This window comes from Ricinus communis, chromosome 1, assembly GCF_019578655.1.
Source record: "Ricinus communis isolate WT05 ecotype wild-type chromosome 1, ASM1957865v1, whole genome shotgun sequence".
Lineage (NCBI taxonomy): Eukaryota > Viridiplantae > Streptophyta > Magnoliopsida > Malpighiales > Euphorbiaceae > Ricinus > Ricinus communis.
The window spans coordinates 16800330-16812500 of record NC_063256.1 but is presented as its reverse complement, the minus strand read 5'-3'; the positions used below and the strand labels follow the sequence as shown (position 1 = coordinate 16812500).

Below are 12171 nucleotides of genomic sequence, written 5' to 3'. Positions count from 1 at the left end.
AGGATCATTTATATATGGGTGAGGTTGTAGGGAGCTCAGAGAAATCTACATATGATAGTGGGCCAAGTGATACAGAAACAGAAGAAGAGATTGATGAGTTCTTTTTAGAGGAAGAAGCGCAACAGAATTTGTCTAAGATATCTGAGTTAGATAGGTACTTCGAAGAATTTGTAGAAAAATTCACCATTGATTTCGATATCTTAGTATGGTGGAAGGTGAATTCAATAAGGTATCCTATCTTGTCCAAGGTTGCACGCGATGTATTGGCTATCCAAGCTTCAACAGTAGCCTCTGAATATGCATTTAGTACTAAAGGACGAACTCTAGATCAATATAGAAGTTCTTTACTTCCTACAACAACGGAGGTCCTCATTTGTTGTCAAGAATGCTTAGAAGTTCAAATAAACCTATCCAACTAGAAGAATCAATAGAGGATATTGAAAGCATAGAGTCAGGTAACACTTCTTTACTTCTTACATATGTTTATTTATTGTTGATGCTGTTAAGTCTTATTGACGTAATTTTTTACTTTTATTGTAGAAATTATTCAAGATCCTGAGATTGGTGAGTCCCTTATGCCAAGAGTAAATGTGGAGTGCTAATTTTGAGGGGAGGTAATAATATTCCTTTGCTAATTTTTGGACATGTATTTTAGTGCTACATAAAGTTTGTAAATTTATTTATTTTAATAATTGCCATCTGTAAAATATTTTTATACTACCAGTAATATATATTTTAATGGTTTGTATTTGAATATTGAATGAATTATTATATTTGCAAGTGACTGAATTGCGAAACAGGTTGTTCAAGAATGTGATTGCAATTTTAATTCAGATTTTCATGCTACTTTTTTTAGGTTGGTAATCATATTTTCTCTAAATGTATTTGATTAAAGATGAGATTAAAGTTGTGTTTTTTAAATTTTTTAGGACCGAAAATAGTACCGAACCGAACTGTATTGAACCGTAAAATTGGTACAATACGGTATTGGATCCTTTTATGTTTGGTACGATACTAGTACCTTCAATTTTAAAATAACCGAGGTTTGGTATGGTACTGGTGATTTATAAATAACCGAATTGGACCGATCCGTGCTCAGCCCTAATTAGAATGACTCTAAATTTCTATATGAATAATAATATAATGACTCATTAAATATCAATTTTTATTATTCCATTTATACTTTTAAATTTGTTGTTCCTTAATGTACTAAGAAGGAAGGTTGAATTGGTGCGTAGAAGGTTCATTATCAATAAAAATATTTTTAATGTAAAGGAGAGAGAGTGAGAAAAAGAGAAAGTATGCAAGAACATTTGTCGATATGCCATCACCTGTTTACTAAGATCATCATAGAATATTCATGCATGCATTCTATTATTGCAGAAATATTCTCCTATAGCACACCTAGAATATAGGGCCAGAAATTGCAGAGGAGCATGTTAATAAACCTAACGTCCGCTCTTCCATTCGCCAATGGTGTATTTTACTAACACAACTAACTTGTAATGGAGTTTTTTTAAGTTCACTCCCAATTTAGTATTCACATTGAATCTTATAATTTGTATTTTAGGCTAACACACAATCTTACAAGAGTTTTGAATTTTAAATTAACTCTCAAATTCAATCCAAGTGTTTTATATTCTCACTAGCAACACTCAAGAGCAATGCTCTATAACAACAAAAATAACTCAATCTACAAAGAATTTGATTATAAGAAGATGAAAAATTAAATGTTAAAGGTTTTGCATTTTAAGAGGCTGTTGATCAATCATTAAAAACCTTTTCATGAGGTATTTATAGTCTTAAAATCTAAAAGAGCCATTGTGCATTAAATCCAATGCCAACAGCCTAAAATTATTTTTGTATAGTGCATTAAATACACTAACAAAATGAGAATTGCAATCCTGTTTCTTACTTCGCGGTCGAGATTTATGAAATTTCTCTAACATTTAGTACACGTGGAAAGTTAGCACTTCTATATAATTTAATATTCATTTGGCATTGCATTTCAAGAAGAAAAAAACAGATTAAAATAAAAATCACGTTTTTAGGTTGTTTGGTTAAGAATGAAAACTGTGTTTCATGCTTTCAAAACTAAGGTTTTGGAAAAGCACCAATTTTGGTGCTTCCCAAAACTACTGCTGTTTAACCCATTGAAAATAATTTTTCAATCTTAAAAAGCCAGAAATGTCTTAATTTTAGCTTAATTATAATTCTGCATTAGTTAAACTATTTTACTTTTTTTTATTATCACAATCATTTAGAAGATATTTTTAACTTAATTTAATCTCAAAAACGACCTTGTATTCATTTTTATTTTATTATTGAAATATCCGAAATTAATAAAATAAGAAATTTTTTATATCTTATATTCTTATTATGCCATTTTCTTCAATATATGTTATTAATAATCAATCTCTCAATTTTTATTTTTTTTATTTTTTTATTATATGTCTTGTGGTAATTTTCAACTGATTCCAACACTTTATATACCTCATACTTTTTTTGAATTAGATTATTAAATACTACATTTCATGAATTTATCTTCTTATTAGTATTTTAACATATTGGCATTATAAAACTAAATTAATGAATTTTACATAGTTGATAGTAATTATAAATTTTTTAATAATTATGACAATAAATAATTATTATAATGACCATATATTTTACTTTTACAGCTATTTTTTTGGCCATTCTAATTATAACAACACTTTAAATAATAATTTTAACCGAACAAGTAACAAATTACTTTTTTATTCAACTACATTTTTCATTTAATTATAAAAAAAGTAAGCAGTTTTTCTTAGGCCTAATTACCTAATAAATTTCGAACTTTTTAATTATAGTTAATCATATCACTTTTTTCTAAAAATACCTAAACTTAATTTTTCTTTCAAAAGGACTTTCGGGCGGCAAAGGATTAACTAGTATGATGGTTTGACTCCGACGTGTATTTAAAAAAATCTCAAATGTTGACTTATTTGCCAGCATCAAAACACACCGTTTAACTTAATAAAACAATGACTAAATGCTAAAATAGTTTTATCTTCTTCTTTTTTTTCTTCCTTTCATTTTCTAGGGTTAGTAATCTTGGCCTACAAATGCATTTTCTAAGGAAGCATTCTAATCAGACCACAACCAAGAGCGTAGGAAGAATCGCCAAGAGCAACCACCAAGAGAAATCTTACATGAGCTATCTAACAATATATGAAACAGAGAAATAAAATCTAAAGAAGCATAACCAAGAGTAAAGGAAGAATCGCCACCTTCAATGGCAGTGGCACTATCAAAGAGAATAAGTATAGAACTGTGAGATTGGTGGCGGCAACAAAAGTTAAAGTATGACCATATCGAGGACTAAGAGCAACTTGATTTGTGAGTATTGGTGGCCACCTTCAATCAGAGATAGCATAGAAAAGGCGGTGGAGGTGGTGTTGAAAGGCCCGAGCTAAGAAACTAACACATGATAAAAAAGATACAAGAATTTATACAATGCTAAACCTTAATTTAATTATAAAATAACGAGAAAGAAAGCCAACATATTGTTTCAACATGATTTTTAGCTGGAGAATCAAGACCATGCCAAGCATTATTCAATCTTTAGAAATTTGTCTCACAAGTATACTAGTTAACATTTGTTTGGAACAATTGAAATTTGTTTGACAAAATCAAGAATCAGATGAAGAAAAGAATGGAAATAACAATTGAAAATCAGTCGGAGGAGACGTGGTTGATGCTGAAGCTGTTGCCGTTGTTGTCAGGCATGATTTGAAATTTGGAATTTTATTTCAAACACTAACCCTAGAAATGCAAGAAGGAAGAAAGAAAGAAGATAAAGTATTTTTTGTATTGAGTCATCATTTTATTAGGTTAAACGGTGAGTTTTAATTTGGTAAATGAGTCAATATTTGAGTTTTTTTTTAATACATACCAAAGACAAACCACCGTCCTGGCCCTTCTTCCTCCGCCTGAGGGTCATTTTGAAAAGAAATTAAGCTTGGTTTTTTTTTAAGAAAAAGGTGATGCAATTAGCTAGAGTTGTTAAAAAGTTAAAAGTTCAGGATGTATTACATAATTAGGCCTTTTTCTTATTAGTGCTTTTCTCATAAGCAACATCAGATTCTAACAACAATGCCAAATAGACCCTTACTATTTATTCAACTTTAACTTAAAATTGGTAAAATAATTGGTGAAAACAAAAAATAAATTTCAAAAAATGAAAATTAACTTTTTATTGGTCTTTTAAAGTTTCAACTTCAACATAAAAATAGTGAAATAATTGGTAAGAGTAAGGCAACAAATTTCAATATATGTGAGAGTTTATTTTCTTTAATTTTAAAATCATCTAACTTCAACTTAAAAATATTGAAACAATTAGTGAAAATAGAGCATGAGATTCTAGTTTCTCTTATTTTCTAATTGTTTAAGTTCAACTTAAATATCATCATAAAAAAAGTTCAACTTAAATATAGTGAAATAATTAATACAAATAGATCAACTGATTTCAAACATGTTGATATTCTTTTTCTCTAATTTTATATTCATTTTATTCTAATAAAATATAAAATAATTATAAGTATAAAAATTCCATTAACTCTTATTTATATTTTTTATTAATATTGAATAAGATTAAGTACCCTCAAATGCTCATTTCTTTATTATTTTGTCATCTCGAATTGAGAAAGAACTTTAATATTTCAACATTTTTCTCTCTCTTGGTATGATTTTTTTTTTATTTTCTTAATAAACAAATTTCTTTTCTGTTAGCCTAGATACTTTGTCTTAAGACTAAGTTCCTAATTTTGATCTTGACACATAAATTTAGGTCTTGATATAATATTTCTACAAGTTTTATTGTTGTAGCATTAATCAAAATGAAGAATTCAAGATTGCCTCAAAATCGCGACTGCACCCTCCTATAGCACAACCGCGAAAATGACAAGTTTGAGGGTAGAAGGATTTGAAGTCTAAATACTGAAAATCACAGCCGCACCACAAGACTGACCACGAAAATCGAACCTTTCAAGGCAGAAGCAAAAGGGTTGCAAATGTTAGAAATCGCGACCGCACCCAAGGAGGCACAATTATGAATTTCATGAAGCGTTATGACCGTTACATCCCGCCAATATTTGTATTTTAAAGTCGTCGATGCCTGAGTACCACGTCAAATAGCTGTTAGAATATTTTCAAGAATCGCGACTGCAATTTGCATTCTGATAGTGTATTTAATGCACTGTCTAAAAGCAATTGTTTGGTGAAGTTTTTGGAATTCATGAGTAACGACTCTAAGATTTTTAGGGAATAAAACCATCGCAAATGGTCTTTAATGATTTATCAATTAAAGATTGAAGTATATTGAATACCCATTTGGAGATTGGGGAGTGGAGGTAGGGTTGGTTAACACCCGAACCACTATATTATTGTGTTCTTTTTTCTCTATCTATAAACCTTCTTCTAGCAAATTTTTAATTTTCCATCCTCCCTTCAATTCACCAATTCAATCCCCCTTCTTAGTTCATAAGGGAAAATAAGTGGTATTAGAGCTTAGCACCCACAATTCAACTTAAGTGTGTGAGTTAAAGATTCGTCATGGCCAATAAAGGTATCCACCATCTTAGACCTTAATTTGATGGGTCCGATTACACCCATTAGAAGTACAAGATAGAAATTTACTTGGATAGTGACATAGTTAATGTGTGGGATTGCCTAATAAAGGAATGGAGACCTCCAACAAAGCAAGAGGATAGTGTAGATATCCCACTTGATAGAGATGAATAGGTGGATGCTCATAGGAAAGCTAATGGCAAGAATAAAATAGCAATGATCATCCTCCTTAGTTCACTTTCGAGAGAGGAATGTGAGAGAATTCAACATCTCCTAACCACCTATAAGATTTAGAAGATCTTGAAAAACTACCATGAGGGTACAAAGAAAGTAAAATCCAAAATAATCTAACTTCTTATGACGAAATATGAACTCTTCAACATAAAGCCAAATGAGAGCATCACTGATATGACCAGCCGACTTCTCACCATCATCAATAACCTTCGAGAATTGGGTAAGCATTATGAGCTTGTTGACATCAATAATAAAATTCTCTAGGCTCTACCATTCGAGGACTATGATGGTTTAAGAGTGGCAAGTATAGAGGAAGCCATAAGGATTTGGGGAAGGTGTCAATAGATGAGCTCATAGGCAAGCTTCTCACTTATGAAATGGTGATATGAGATAAATCGTGTTAGCTACAATCTAAGGCAATATACCTATCGATGCAGTCTAGCACTAATAGCGAGTATCAAGGTCGTATTCCTAGGGAAAATGAAAGCCCAGAGTTACTCCTTTGTTCTTTGTTATATTAACCTAAAATGAGTGATGAATACTTTCTAAACTAACTAATAGCTACAATCTAAGTTCTAAAGGAGATGCAAGAGTAATTGATAACTAAAATAACTAAGGCAAGAGAGCAAACCCAAAGGGAACCTAAACTAGTTGGCAATCAAACAAAAGATAAAGGATTGTTGAGTCTAATTATACTACCCGTGGATGAATTCTTAACCGAATTCGGTTTCTCTCTCGAGATAACCGAATTCCTAAATCTAATAACCTAAAGTTGGAATCTCTTCCTAACGATTGATTCTTAAATTAGCATTAAGCTTTAATCCGCCTCTATTAAGCTTTGTTAATTCTTAATCCGGCTAGTTAATTATCCTTATCTCTAAGCGATTATTAACCAGTTCTTGCTATTCAAAATTCCAATTGTCAAATGGACTTCTCAATCACACAAAGCAATCTAAACACACAATTCACAACTTCTCATGAACAATGCATTATCTTATTAATACTGAAAGCAAGAAGAATACAAAACTAATCCAAACAATCCAACAATATAATACTAAGCCAACATAGTAAAGAAATCCCAATGGATTTAATCAATCTAGCTAATCATGTTAATTATCAAAATACACAAGAATTCAATTACAACAAAGAGTAAAGGTAGAGAAACCCGATTACACCCTTGGATGAGAGTAAACAGCCACAATTCCTCTTGCTCGAATTGAATCGATTCTTGTTCCTCTTGCTCGAATTGAAAACCAATCAACGAACCTCTCCCAATCTTTGATCTTTAAAGGGAATCCGATTGAAACCTTGACCCAAGTCTCCTTTTCCCTTGGTTTCAGCTCAGAAAACCCTTAGAGAGAGAAATATTAGGGTTTGGGACGTTCTCCCCCGCTCTCCTTTCTTTCTTCCTCTCTTCTTTCTTTTAACTAATTCCCCCTGTTGCCGCCAACACGTCTGTGTTCCTGGCCGTGTTGGGAACACGGTTTGGTGTTCCTGGACGTGTTGGAAACACGGTTTGGTGTTCCTGGCCGTGCTCCATATGATCTACTTCTTCTTTGATGTCCAACACGGCCGTGTTGGTGAACGTGTTGGGAACACGGCCGGTGTTGAAACCAACACGGCCATGTTCAGCTTCCTCATGCTCGTACTTAGCTTGTTTCGGCAGCTTCGGTGTCCAATTATGCTCAAATTCTTCCCTTTATCATCCTTTGACTTCTTTTGGACCTAATGCACATAAACAGATGCATAGGGTGAGTGTTGGGACCAATTCACATCCAAATGTCCATAAAATCAATCTTAAAAACCCCATTTAGATGTGTGTATTTTACGCACATCAAATGGCTCTTAGAAAGCAAGAAGAGCGAAAAAAGGGAGTTAAGAACGAGGCCATTGGCTCTCAAGAGCTCCACTAGATAATAAAAAAGTGAAATATCTGGTGGATCCAAGTCTAGTGAAGATAAGGATAAAGAGCTAGCAATGCTCTCCAAGAGAGGCAAGAAAATCATGAAGAGTAAAGGAAAGAGAAAAGGTATGGGCGGCAGTTTCGGGCGCGCACCCAAGTATTTTTAGTGACTACGACACTACAGGACTTTTTAACCTAATTGGAAACACGCTAACTAGTCATAGAGACTAGCGCGAAGATGGGAGTCACCACCCGGGTAACTGGGACACTTTCACTATTGAGTGAATTTCTTGATTCCATAAGGAAGCTTACATCAAAAATCCATAGATGGATCCGGAAGCCAACTTCCTTATTTATGTATATTTGTTTTTAATTTTATTGTTTAACGAGCTATTCCCTATAAATGCAACAGTTATATATTACACATCAAGCACTACAGTATCTGAGGTCCTCCTGAATCTAGCCCATTTTATTAAAGCCTAGCCCATACTCCAAGTTATTAACCTAACTTACTAATTAATTATGTACAAAGTCCACTTAGTCTAGCCTAATTACAAGTTATGCTTTGATTTCCAACCTTTAAGCCTAGTGGACTACTATTTATGAAAATGCCCAATTCAGTAATCTTAAATCTAATATGACCCAATTAATTCAATTAAGCATGGCAAGACCCACTAAGTCTATATGGATTGTAAATTTAGGTCCAATATACCATCTCCTTAATCTAATGGACTACAATTTCTATGCTAGGTCCAATTTTAAGGCCTAATGTCTATATGTCTAATTTTAATTAAACAATCAAATAGTAGATATTTGGCATACATTCAAAACAAAGCAAAAATAAGGTGCAAGAAAATTAAATCTAGCTGTTACAACCTTCATACAACTAAAAATTAAAAGAAAAATGCATAAACCAAGTTATAATGTACAAAAGTACCAAAATTCACATAAAAATTCCAAAAATAGGGCCAACATTGGTGCAGAGCGGATCGATACTACACTGAGTCGATTGGCTCTAGGGCTTGGTAACAACCAATTCTAAATCTTTTCTTCGATCCTCTCGCCCTAAACCTGATTTAACGTGCACAAGAGATAAAAACATGATTAAAACTCGAAAAATGAAATAATAATCATAACAAAACAAATCAAATTAAGCCAAATATCATAAAAATAATACAAACCCTAGAAAATAGAAAGACTGATAGAAGGCAAATAAAACTTCATGGTAGATCCTAGATTCAATAATGCGACCTTAGAAATCCAATTCAATTGCAAAACTGTAAAGAAGACACAAATCCAACATGTAATCCTAATCATTTGACTAATCAGATTTAAGATCCAAAAGCAAATATATTATCATATTCAAAATCCTACATGTTCTTATTATCATATTCAAAATCCAATGAAATCAACAATATATTAATTCATAAGAAATCCTAATTTAATAATGTAGAACATAGAAAACAGTAAAAAAATCCTAATCATGTTTCTAAAATCATAATAACACAAGAACCAGTTGAAAATAAAAGAGATGTTGATGATGCTGGATGTGGGAAACCCTCAAGTTGTCACCGTAGTTTGCTGATCTGCAAGTCTCTAGAGATGATGAAGCTGTTGAATCTAGGATCGATTGAGAATCTAGTGCTGCTTAAGTTTGGAAAATCTTATGTCGTTCTACAAAAAGGTTTCCTAATCTAGGGTTCTTTCTTAGTGACTTTGCTCTGCAATTACCAAAAATGCTCTCTGCTTAATCAAACATAGGTTTTTAGTATTTTTAATAACAATAGTCTATAATCGATGTAGCTCCCTCTAGACCTAGGGCATCATGTTCTATTTTTAGCAGTAGGGTTAGGAAACCCTAGATAACTACTTAATTATTTAAATTAGAAAGAAACAATTATCTTCGCCTTTTATCAGATAATTAAAACTTTTAAGAGTAATATCCAATGAATCAAGTTAAAATCCTTATGATTTAAATAATTATCACTAAACATATATTTAAAATCCCAAAAATTATCATAAATACCTTCTAGAAACTTATCTTTACTAATTTTACCGTTTTAAGTCAAAACACGTGTAAACAACGTTGAATTGTGAAAATCAGCCAACCGACATTGTGTAGAGCTGATTGGCTCTAAATATGGGAAATTTGTGAAAATTTTGCAATTTAGTCCCCGATTTTATGAAATTCATCCTTTTAACCCTCAAACTTTATTTTTCTTGACAATTAAGTCCAAATTGATTTTAGAAAAGTAATTTTAATTCGATTATCCTTAATCAATACTAGGATGCAAGGGTATAGATTTCATCATAATTTCAGCCTTAACATCACTCTTAATACCATTCTCTAGAGAATTACTAACATCAGCATTAGCCACAAAAACATCATGAACACAATCATCAATCACACCAATATGCACGCAAGGATCACTAGTGTCATGTTGTTTAATAGATTTCGGCACATTAAAGTCTATACTATCTTCCCTAACCCTCAAAGTTAACTTACCATCATGAACATCTACAAAAGCACGAGAGGTATTCATAAAAGGTCTACCCAAAATTAATGCCGCCTAAACTTCAGCATCAAAATCAAGAACAAAATCAGCAGGGAAAATAAAGTTATCAACTTTAATCAAGACATCCTCTATAATCCCTACAGGTCTCTTAACAGACCTATCAGCCAATTGCAAGGTAAGTGTAGTGGGTGATATGTCTCCAAGTCCTAATTTTTTAAACACAAAATATGGATTAAATTCACATTAGAACCTATATCACATAAAATCTATTAAAAGCATAATCACTAATCACACAAGGGATAGTAAAACTCCTTGGCTCCTCAAGTTTAAGAGGAACTTGGTGAGATATAATGCTACTGCACTCCTCGGTCAATGCAATTGTTTGAAGCTCCTCTAATTTCTTCTTGTTAGATATGACATCTTTCAAGAACTTTGCATAGGTTGGCATGTTGGCAAGAGCTTCAACAAAAGGAATGTTGATATGCAACTTTTTAAACACATCTAGAAACCTAAACCTTTGAAGATCTTATTGAACTTTCTTTAACCTTTGAGGATATGGAACCTGAGGCTCATAGGTGGTTGTATTAGGTGTGGATTCAACCTTTTTACCATCATCTTCTACCTTTGGTTCAGCTACTACATCCTCAATCACCACCTTAGGATCAACCGGTGTTGATTTCCCAATATCAACCTAGGGAGACTCCAATTTCCTACCACTCCTAAGTGTAATAGCGCTGTATTGCTTGGGATTCACCTCAGTATTACTATTCCTAGAATTCAAGGATTGTGCTATTTGCCCCATTTGATTCTCTAAACTATGAATTGAAGATTGCTGATTCTTGGATGTTTGACTAAGTTGCACTATCGCCTCTTCTAACTTCTTAATAGAATTACCATGTTGGTTGCTTTGAGTGGTTAACATCTCCAAAATGCTATCAAGCTTACTATCACTCACATCAGCTCTCCCCTTAGTTTGTTGAGCAGGTTGTTGAAATCCATGAGGTGCTTGTTTCTATGCATTATTCCTTCTCCAAGAAAAGTTAGGGTGATTCCTCCATCCAGGATTATATGCGTTGGAATATGGGCTATTGGCCATCCTTTATTGAAAATTATTCCCATAATTCCCACCAACATAATTAACTTGCTCCTCAAGCTTAAGGATAAATGGATTCCCCTTTTGACAATCTCTACTAACATGATTGTTCTCCCCACATAGATCACAATACATAACAGTTTGATGAGTGGTAAATTTAGCATCTAACCTCTCCATCATCCAAGTCAAATTTTGCAAAGCATGTTGGTTAGCATTCACTTGAGCTTGCAAAAATTGATTTGAATTCACCTCAAGCACCCCAGCTGCCTTTTTCACACCAGTCTACCTCTCAGTTGGCCATTGATAACTATTAAGTGCCATTACCTCAATCAACCTGCAGAAATCACTAATAGTTTTACCCATAATAGAACCACCAGCTGCAGCATCTATGGTATGTTTCAATTCATCACAACAGCCCTTACAAAAATGTTGCACCACCATCCACTCAGGCAACTCATGATTAGGACACTTCCTCAAATATTCCTTAAACCTCTCCCAAGCTTCATAAAAGGTCTCCCTATCATATTGCTTGAATTCAGTATTATTATTCCTCATTTGCATAGTTTTTCCAAGAGAAAAGAATCTATCTAAGAAAGCCTCACTCAACTATGCCTAAGTAGTAATAGAACCAGCAAGTATCGAGTCCAACCAAGCTCTAGCTCTTTCTATAAGAGAGAATGGAAAGAGCAGCATCTTAATTGTCTCTTGAGGTACATTATTCTTCTTTACTAACCCACAAACTTCTAAGAAGACTTTAAGATGATGATGAGGATCTTCATTAGGAAACCCATTAAACTGTGCATTGTTCCTCACCATAG

General features: G+C 32.9%; 1 non-coding gene across 1 annotated transcript; it reads left to right on the top strand.

The window, feature by feature from the left end:
- The first annotated feature begins 11804 nt into the window (after positions 1-11804).
- LOC112534783 lies at positions 11805-11910 on the top strand. Its single transcript, XR_003079035.2, has one exon. It is a non-coding gene; the product is annotated as a small nucleolar RNA R71 (small nucleolar RNA).
- The last annotated feature ends 261 nt before the right edge of the window (positions 11911-12171 follow it).